This window comes from Gambusia affinis, linkage group LG14, assembly GCF_019740435.1.
Source record: "Gambusia affinis linkage group LG14, SWU_Gaff_1.0, whole genome shotgun sequence".
Lineage (NCBI taxonomy): Eukaryota > Metazoa > Chordata > Actinopteri > Cyprinodontiformes > Poeciliidae > Gambusia > Gambusia affinis.
In genome coordinates, this window is record NC_057881.1 from 21,163,128 (window position 1) to 21,170,151 (window position 7,024).

Here is a 7,024-nt window from a genome sequence, read left to right on the forward strand (position 1 = left end):
TGATTTCTTGGTTTTTGATTTTTACTTCTTTTTTTTTTTTTTTTTCAAAAAACTCGTCAACATTGTCATAATGGAGTATTTGCATGTAGAATTTCGAGGAAAGAAATTAATTTAAAACAACTTGAAATAAGGTTGTAACAATAAGAGGTGGAAACTCCTACAATGCTCTGTAAGTTAAGGTTTAACAATAAAATGTCTTAAAAGTAAGCAATATACTGATTAATTGGACTTCCTTCAGTCTAACATGTTAAATTTTACAATTAACTGGAACTGTCTGAAGCATTAAAAAAGGAAGGACTCTAGCTAGCGTTAGCAGTTTAACACCAAAACATAACACTAGTTTTAAAGTCTCTCCACTGGCTCCCTGTCGCTCAAAGAATAGACTTTAAAATACTGTTGTTAGTTTATAAATCACTGAATTGTTTAGCAACACAATACATTAAAGATCTGCTGTTGTATCAACCTTCCAGACCTCTCAGGTCTTCTGGTTCTGGTTCTGCGCTGCGTCCCCAGAACCAGAACCAAACGAGGAGAAGCAGCATTTAGTATCTATGCACCACAAATCTGGAACAAACTTCCAGAAAACTGTAAAACAGCTGAAACACTGACTTCCTTTAAATCTCAACTAAAAACCCACTTGTTTAGAGTTGTATTCGAAACGTAATCAATTGCAAATTTATTGACGGAATCTGACTTGATGTTGTGTTTTTATTGTCGATTCTATGTTGCATTGTGTTTTTGTGTTTGATTTGATGTAAAGCACTTTGAAATGCCTTGATGCTGAAATGTGCGATACAAATAAAATTTGATTTGATTTGATTTAACAAATGCTAATGCATTAGCATGAAGGAAAGAGAAGTTCAGCAAAGACTTTCTTACGGAAAAGCTTATCCTTTACACTGGAATTTGTGAATCATCCAGTTCTTTGATGATTTGTAAACATTATTGTCAGTCTAACTCAGGATTTTGGTGAGAAATTTCTTGCTTTAAGTTAGAACCACATCATGAAGTAATAGTGCTCATATTGCCCTCCCTCTCCTGTTCTCATAAACCTAATTTGAATGATTAGCACATGTTTACAACATATTTAGCTCAAAAACAATCATTTTAAAAATGGAAGCAGTTAGCCAGCTGTTGAGACATTGGTGAATATTTTAAGTAAGATTTTATTTAATTAAACTAACAGGCATACATTCAGTGATTTAAAGCTAGAACAAGCAAGGTGACAAACATTATCATTTGAAAATCCTGTTCAAAAGCATTACTGGTATATTTATTCGATTAAGCTTAATATGGATCTGAGTAGTTCAGTTAGCAACCTCATAACGAGCCTCAAAGCACCAAATTCATTGTATTGCTGACACTGCATTTTCTGCTTCCTTTTACTTTTCTAAATCTTGAACAATCCAAATATTTAAATTTCACTTGCGTTCGGTTTCTTTTCTGAGATTTCATGAAATCTGCTCTTCCCGTTGAGTGTGTAATGCCTCCACCGCTGCTGCCTGTCAAACAACTGTGAAGCAGAAAATTTCCACACAACAGTTGGCAGGAGCGTCATCTCATCAAGCTCTACAGCCCCCTCCCCCCCCCCACCACCAACCATACTGTTGGTTTTTGCAACTAATTTTCAGCTTCATCTGTCAACAGCATTTGTTTCCAGGCCCACTCATCGCAGCGTCCCCCGCCCCCCTTCTTCTTCTTCTTTTTTTTTTTTGATGAGGTTGCAGATATGGCTTTCTGTTCCGAAGACTCTTCAACAAGCACGACGCATCAACACTGTTCAGAGGACCCCATGTGCAATTTCATCGGTGTCAGCCGATCTGCAGTCACTTCGCCTTTCTGCCCAGCAGACATCCAGCTTTATCTGACAGTTTTATGCTCCCCCAGATCATGTCTGCACTTCCACGGTTCCCCTCACCTGCCACTTCTTATTGCAGCCAGATGAAATTGCCACTCTCCCACCGTCGCCTTACAGCCTTACTCTGGTTTTAAGACATCGGTTCTCTTCATTGTCCAATCCGGAATTGGCGGCATAGAGGAGGCTTTGACTGTTTTGTGCAATCAGTAATAATGACGCATCTTGACACTGTCGAGTAAGAGCTCCCCCGTTAATTTTCAGCTAATGAAATGTTGTTAATGTTAAATTGCCTCCCCTGTCCAACTTATCTGAAAATATTTTTTCACCTACTAGTCAAGTCAGTTTACAGGAACGCCTGTTGCAAAAGATTGTGATTACAATGACAGTGACCCAAATCACATTTAATGCCAGTGGAAGTAGGGTAACGATACTTTACAATGACCAAATGAGACGGGAAATTAGCCGCAAATTTGGGGAAAACAAAAGTCCTGTTTTCTTGTTTTGCCTTCTTTTGGAGTGAAGTTTTCCAAAAATCCTAAACTTAAACACTTTCCTTAGCAAAGCAAAGATTTGATTGGATCAAAAATATTGTGGTGGGTTTAAATCACAGGTCCTTGTGCGGAAAGATCCGTTTAGGTCCCTACCAATGGAGGTCGGTGCGTAGGAGTTTCCTACTGAAATTATCAGACTATAAGCCAGTGCTTTTCTCTTAAGCTTCGATCTGTGCAAAAAACAATGATCTGGCTAATGTGCAGATTTTCACTTCGAGAGAAAAGTGACAATGACAGCGACAGTAAAAGAAAGACTGAGGAAGAGTGCGACGAAGAAATTCTGAGGTTGTTCAGTTCCGACACTGAAGACGGCGACTTTAGTGGTTTCAGCACTATGACTTTTACTGGAAGACATTGCTCGGAAAAAAAGAAAAAAAAAGAAGCATTTCTGTTACGTATTTGTGTGTGTTACCGCTATTAAAAGTTTAAAAAGTCTTCTGTGTACATATCTCATGCTCAACGTGGAAACTTGCTGCGTCTTAAATATAAGTGCAACCTATATGTACATCGTCCCTTTTCTTGTTAACATTAGCAAGTCCTGATTCTATTAAGATGCGTTCAATAGCCTGGAAATGATGGTAATTTCATGTGACTCTGAAATGTGAATTTGAACACAGTTGACATTTGTGTTTAGCGCCCCCTAATGTCTGTCCAAACTACAAACCTCTACACTGCTTAAGCCATGTTGAACACTTCCTGCCAAATAATGTCACGCTCTAGATCAGGGGTGGGCAATCCTGGTCCTGGAGGGCCGGTGTCCTGCAACTCTTAGACGTCTCCCTGGTCCAACACACTTGAATCCAACAGCTGAATCTCCTCCTCAGTGCAGTCAGGTCCTCCAGAGTCCTGCTAATGACCTCATTATTTGACTCAGGTGTGTTGAAGTAGAGAGACATCTAAAAGTTGCAGGAGACCGGACCTCCAGGACCAGGAGTGCCCATCCCTGCTCTAGATCATCCTTCATTGCCTTATGTATAAGCAGTCAGACTTTCTCTTAAAAGTTTTGATCAATATTTGTACAGGTGTTCTGAAGGAAGTTATTTTTATTTTTTTTACTTTTTCAGGCTAATTTTACACTATTTCTAATCCACTACTAGTATTTTCAGAATATGCGTGTTTGTTAAGATAAGTCTCGTATTGGGGCGTGCTGTGGTGGCGTAGGGGATAGTGCAACCCACATTTGGAGGCCTTGAGTCCTCGACGCGGCCGTCGCGGGTTCGATTCCCAGACCTGACGACATTTGCACCATGTCTTCCCCCTTTCCTGTCACCTCTAGTGTCATATAAGGGACACTAGAGCCCACAAAAGACCCCCTGGTGGGGAGAAAAAAAAAAAAGATAAGTCTCGTATTAATGTTTTCTCCAAAGATTCTCAGGGCAACGTTTCTTCTTCTTTTTTTCAGAGCAGTTTGGCTAAAGCAAGGTGATTCTGAAAGAACTTTTAGCTAAATGTGGCATGCAATAGATACTGTATCTGGTCTTTGCGGGATTTTGTGATATTCTGCCTTGGTCTGCTATGAGGACCGGACAGAAACGGAGCATCTAAAGCAAAGCCTTTCAAAACCCTTAAGAAACCTGCAGAACAATTGCACAAAATCCCTTCTAGGTCCTGGTGAGCATCAGGGACTGAATGGTGGTTTGATGCACTATGTGAACATAACCTTTCGATGCCTCCTTCTACGCATTCGTTACATCCACCTTCAGTACTGTTGGAGTTCAACCGTTAAATTTCCACATGAAGGCGTGATTATGTACAGATAAAGGCCGTACCGCAGTTGTGTCCGGATTTAATCTTGTAGCACTTGTTTGGGACGTTCACCTCATTTCGTCTGGAGCTTTTCTGCATGAATGTACACGTGTGAGCGTGCACTTGTGTGTGTGTGTCCGCTGCTGTTAATCTCAGCGGATAAGCGAGCGAGTGTGTGTGTTTCTCCTGAGCCCCCAGGCAGCCACAGTTAGGTGTCCCTCAAGGCTTCCTCCTCCTTTTTGCCTTTTTCCGTGCCTCCCCATGTGGCAGTACCTCTTTACCGCCCAGCCTCCTCCATCTCCAACCCCTCCCTTTGCCCTCTTTAGCCACGGCGCTTTGAATCAAGAGGGGATTAATGCAGATGATGCATTCACTGTCTCATTACATCCTTCATTGTGTGGATGGATATCAAGATGGCAACGACAGTGGGGGGAAACTACTGATGTGGAGCTTTTATCGAGGCTGTGGGGTGTTTATCTAGTGTGTGTGTGTGGAAGAGAGGGCCTGGAGTGTGTGGATGTTTGTTGCTTTCACACAGCAGCAACCAGCTCATGGGAAAGCTGTTCCCTTGTCTTCATCTGTTTCAAATGTTGTCATGTTCCAAACCACTGTTTGCTAAAGTTATGACTAGACTCAGTGGTTTGAGTCACGAATTCCAATCAATAGAAGACAAAAGTTCCATCAAAGTATCATCTCAGATCTGGACGCTACCTCAGAGCTGACAGCGGTTCGTTGAGTTGTGGACAAGAAGCACTCCTTCCTCCTGACTCTCCCACTCAACTCCTTCAGACTAGTCAGAAGCAATTAGCAAACACCTGGAACTGCACATCTGCTGAGCTGAGCCACTTCTCAGTGAAACGCTGGTGAAAATGTTGTGAAAGGGTTAATAGAGGAGCTGTGTTGTGATGACTTCCTGGAGGCGGAGTTTCAGAAAGAGTAGGAGGTTTTAAAGAGACAGCGGCCCAATTTCAAGGCGTTAAATTAGGAAGTAAAAATTGTGTTAAGTCACCTATATCATTTTTATAACAACTGACATTAACATACTTACTTGATTGTGTTATAAAATGGCACCATGTGCCTGGAAAATACACAATACTATTACTGGACAATCGCGTGTTACTTTGTGTTGGTCTATGTAACAAAATCCCAGTGGGACACAGAAGTTTGTGGTTCCAAATTCTAAAGTGCAAAAAACTTGAAAGTGTTTGCGTGTGTGTGACTAGGTTTCATTCACACACGTGTCCATTTGTACCTCGTGTGTTCAAAGGTGCAACTTCTTTCCGTCTTTCGGTTTTTAGACCAGGCTTTACACACGTCACATCGCAATCCACCACCTGGAGAGAGGAAGAGGGGGGTTATGGGTAATATGCGAACTGCTGTTTGATTGATGAGCCAATCAGAGACACACAAAGGATTTCATTAACGAGAGACACCCTGCCACAAATCAGCAATCATACACAGGCGCTCCCTTATCAACACTTATCAGCGCGCAGAGACACACTCAGATCCACCCTGAAGAAAAGAAAAGAAACACACACACACACACACACACATATACCCATTCACTCGTGCTTTCTGCTCCGTGGCCCGCCCCGCCCACTCCCGTCCTCTCTGAATGTGTGACATCAGGAGCCGGGTCTTATCACAAAGTCAGCAGTAATACCGCGGCCATTTCATCAGGGAGCGCCGGGGTCACGGCGAGAGCTGAATCAAAAGCGAGTGAGCGCCGGCGCTTTCTCTGAACATTTGGCCCGCTTCTCCATCACTCTTCTGCTTCTGTGGAAGAGAGGGGCTACTCGACGGTGGGCGGAAAATGGAGAAACCAGACAGACAGAGTTACTTTAAAAAAAAAAGAAAAAAAAAAAGAAGTAAATTAGTTTTTACGCCCTGTGAACCCCTTTGCTCCGTTTTGATCTCCTCGCTTTTCAAAAAAGAAAAAAAAAGAAAAGAAAGAAAGGGAGAGAGGGAGTCACAGCTGCCTACAAACACACACAACTAAAAACACACACACAGGACACTGTAATAGGTGATACTTTCTCATTAGAGTGACAGGAGAGTTTTTCCTGTGACTTGTGTGTGTTGGGAAGCTTCTCCATTATTGATTGTAATAATAAGACACGTGGACGCACAGATTATTTGCATCTCTGAGCAGAGTTATTGTTATTGGGGATTTGATTATGGTGGTCATATTCACACTGCCTGGGGCAACAGTCTTTCGGAGTGTCTGTACACACATATGCGCGCGTGTGTGTGTGTGTGTGGGGGTGGGGTGGGGGGGGGGCATGTGTGTGGGTCTGTGTGTGTGTAGACGCAGACAGTGCAGTTGTGTGCGCCCCGCCAACTCTCTTGCCCGTCTTGCCTCTTAATTGGCCCAGGCCGATTCCACCCCTGGAATCCATTTGAAACGGTTGCCAAGGTTACAGCTTCCGTTGTACCCATTGTTGCCTAGTCAGAAACATGTCAGCAGGCGTGTGCTGCGAGCGCGCCAACGGGTGTGGCTGCTCGCGCGCCGCGTGGAACAGGAAGCCCCTCGATCTCGGTTAATTAGCTCCATCTATTAGCGGCAAATCCGCTAATTAAAGCCACGCCACGACGCGACCCAAAGAAAGCTATCTGCAGCAGCCATATGGAAGGATAAATGTGGAGCGGGGCGCGGCCATGACAGCACACACACACACACAAAGGGGGGAAAAAAGCCACTGTATCCTCGGCCACTTTATTAGGTACACACGTTCAAGTGATTTGTTAGTATCAGACAATCACATGCTAGCTTACTGCTGAAGTTCAAACGGCATCGGAAAGGGGAAGAGAGGATGTTGTGTGGACAACAACGTTTAGTTGATGTCAGAGATAATGACAGCTGGAAATG

At 43.0% G+C, this 7,024-nt stretch overlaps 1 protein-coding gene across 1 annotated transcript in view; it reads right to left on the minus strand.

Annotated features, from left to right (window-relative positions):
* sox4a (SRY-box transcription factor 4a) overlaps positions 1-5,494 on the minus strand; it is a 66,361-nt gene extending 60,867 nt beyond the window's left edge. The window contains exon 1 of the mRNA XM_044138783.1: positions 5,408-5,494. The gene's annotated coding sequence lies outside the window, so the exon portion shown is untranslated. The remainder of the gene's footprint in view (positions 1-5,407) is intronic.
* Positions 5,495-7,024: the final 1,530 nt, after the last annotated feature.